Source organism: Taudactylus pleione, unplaced genomic scaffold (assembly GCF_031769625.1).
Source record: "Taudactylus pleione unplaced genomic scaffold, aTauple2 ptg000205l, whole genome shotgun sequence".
In the NCBI taxonomy this organism is placed as follows: Eukaryota; Metazoa; Chordata; class Amphibia; order Anura; family Myobatrachidae; genus Taudactylus; species Taudactylus pleione.
In genome coordinates, this window is record NW_028284607.1 from 4,227,502 (window position 1) to 4,231,062 (window position 3,561).

The window sequence follows — 3,561 nt, forward strand, 5'->3', positions numbered from 1 at the left end:
TGGATTGTTTCTTCTAATATTTATGAGGAATTGCGGTCAATTGGAAAAATCTGAGTTGGAGCATTATGCTATTGTCCAGATTGGATACAGAGAAGGGACGGACAGCAGAATCTTAGATGTAAGTGGAGATATTACATTGTTATTGCACCGACTCACATCTATTTCACGGACTGTTCTGTTTTATTCGAGGAATTCGCTAAAGAAAAACAGCGTCATAAGAAGGATATTGTTTACGTGATCATATTCTTGTATATACTTACGAAGATCACAGATTCTTTGATAAGAACTGGTGGTACCTTATAGAATTTGCGCTTGGTTCATATTTTGGTGTATTGATTAACGTGTGGTGGGGACCACATTTATACTGAGTGGCATTTTCGCTATCGTGTGCGCAGAATTTATATATTTTTTTACTGTAATATAGGTAGGCCTAGCAGTTTCATGACTAGTAATATACAGGGCCAGTCTAAGGCAAAGTAAGGCCCAAGGAAATTGTACATAGTGAACCAATGGCTCAATTGCAGATTCACCCCATACATACCTCACTGTGATTGTATTATATAGATCCAATTGCATAGCACCCTATTTTATTTAAGTATTTATTTAACCGAGGTGTTTTGGAATAAATTGTAAGCAATTCCTTCTGCAGGCCAAACTTACAAGGTGCTCCATGGAAACCTGCCTTGCTATATATTCACTAAATCAGGCCTTGCTGTATATACCGATGCAACATTGGTAGCAGAGCATGGTTACCTGATAGTATGAGCAGGTTTCTAGGAGTATTATATGCTGTGCAATATACTAGTATCATGAGTCATATATGGTGGCAAGGATTTTTTTTTTATATTCTGAGCCAAGTCTGGTATAAACAGCCAAAAATAATATACAGTACCTATGTCAAGTCTACTATCTAGTGTACGGTGAGCCTTATCTTGTCCCAGTCCTTTACAGAACCATAAAAATATTGTAACAGATATTGACATTAACTTCATAATGCATCTTTCTTCTTCAGGGTCCATAGGGTCCACAGGAACTACCTTGGGGTAAGTGGTTGGAGAGATCCAGGCACTAAACAGTCAAAGCTTTAGCTCCCAGAATGCACTGGTCCTCCATATATACCACGCCCCCAACCACAGGCATTCAGTTTTTTGTTTGGTGCTCAGCAGGAGTTCAGACGCACCTTTTGAACAAGGGACTGCTCTGGCTGTCCCAAGCTTTAATTTTATGATTTGTTTTAGTTTACTATTTTACCAGGTTAGCAGTGCTGAGTGTCCTAATAAGATGTTTGCACCGCGACTCCTACCTCCGCCGATGCCGCAACACCAGTAACATCTCTAGTGATTACGGCGGGTCAAAGCGGAGCTTAGCAGCGACGCTGGAGGCCTGGACTGCAATTGGACGCACAGAGATGTCAGGTAAGGCGATTCCTCGTTTACGGGGAATCGTGTGCGCAGTCCTTCCTTCCGGCACTGGAGATGCACCCGAAGCCGCTGCAGTATAGGCCCGGACGCTCCTCCAGGTCCTCACTAGACCATCGGGACCTTATCGTCTGACGCTGGGGATCGACAGTAGACGCATCTACTGCCATGAGGCCAGCATACCCAGCAGGTTGATACAGTTTAGGGGAGGTAGGCTCTCCCCCGGCCGCTCAGATGCAGACCCTACGAAAGAATTCCTGGTTCTGGGTTGCTCTTCCTACCCGCCTCATGTATATGAGACACTCACAGTCCACCATCGGTGCTGTGTTAAAGCTGTTCTTAGAAGGTTTGGTGTCTCCCTGTATATCTCTCCCCTGGGTCAGGTATATAGTGCTCTACATCCTCCAGGCCTTGGGTGTTGGTCAGTTGATTCAGAGCTCATTGCGATTTAATTGCATATGCATTGTATGTGACTTGTGCTAGCTGCTGTTGATACTGTCTTTTATTTCTGACTGTCAGTTATAACTATCACTGTTTTTCTCCTCATCCCTCTGTACAGGGTGTCTGGGGTTTTATGTGTACTTCACAAATACTGGTACTTGTGAAGACTGTCACATTGCATTACATTTATACGTTTTATACATTGATATGTCAAAGGTTAAGGATAATCAGGAGGCTGAAGCTCCTGTGCTGGTGTCATGTAAATCCTGTTCATTAGGCTTGTCGGCTCAGGATTTCATACAGGATGTTTTGTGTGCTCCCTGTTATAGAAGACGGCTACCTCAGCAAATACAGTACACCAGCTAAAAAAGTGCATTGATACCTTTGTACTTGTATATGCTAAGCATAAAGGGAAACAGGAGTTCATGCAAGTTTTATTTATGTCTTATAACTATCACTGCTATTGCTCCATTTTAATCCTCAACTACCAGGTGTGTAGGGGTTAAATTGTACTTCACATTTACTTTTGAAGACTGAGCTGCCCATCCCCCTCTCTCCTACTTAGTTGGAGTCTCTCAGCTGCAATTGAGTGTTCACTGAGGGGATATTTGGTCTCTGCTGAATATACTTTTCTCCTAGGACCAAGGTATATAGCACTGGAATCCTACCAACTTTTTTGCGTGTATAAGTTGATTCAGTCCTGATTTGTAAGTATATTTGTATGCATTGCACTAGAATCCTACCAATGTGACTGTGATTTAGTGCCCATTTGCAAATATATTTAGATGCATGTAGATCCTACTAAACTTTAGTGTTTAGGTAGTTGATTTTAATGCCCTTTTGCAAATATATGCAATTTACAGCACCTGTTCAGGGGACACCTTGAATATCCTGGTGTCAGGTTATGGCGCAGTTAGTGGACCGCTTATCAGCCCTCACACTGCCGCCCACTTTGGTTTTCCCACAGTGCTTACAGCCTGCTATTCCCATACATCCTTCCTGGATGGAGAGTTATGTCCACAGTTCAGAATTTGGCTTTTAGCATCTACCTATCTGTAGAGGTTACAGGCGAATAAGACATCAGCCATCTAAGCATATAAGTAGACTGCACCATACTCTCAGTCCACCCTGCTTTCAGATTATGATATATCACCTGAGGAGGCAGAGGATACACAGGTTTCTCCCTCTGGGTCTATCTTGGATGGGAGGAGCATCATTCATCAGTGGATGTTCCTCTCTAGCAGGGGTGGTTAATTCAATCCTCATTATAGCAGATGAAGTACCGGCTCCTAAAGCCTAATAATCCTGGTGTTCAGACACCTGAAGGTGATTTAGGCTGGATTACCTCAATCTGAACAGCTCCCTGAGTTTATGGGGAGAGAATGGAACACTCCAGATAAACTTCCAGATTCCAAAAAGACTGTCTGTTTACCCTCTCCCGCAGGGAGAGTGCATTAGGTGGGAAATCCCCAGAAGCTTGTTTGCACAACTCCCTCATCAGATTCTATCTAGGGCCCTCTCTATCTAGACCCATTCAGAAGCTAAATGGGTCTCATTTCTTTATTCAGAATCTGAAATCTCTCAACAGGTTCATCCATGTGCCCAAGTTCCGTGTGGAGACCTTATGGTCAATTATGCTGGCAATAGAACCTGGGGATTTCAGGGTTCCCTGGACATACAGGATGCATATCTGCATGTACCT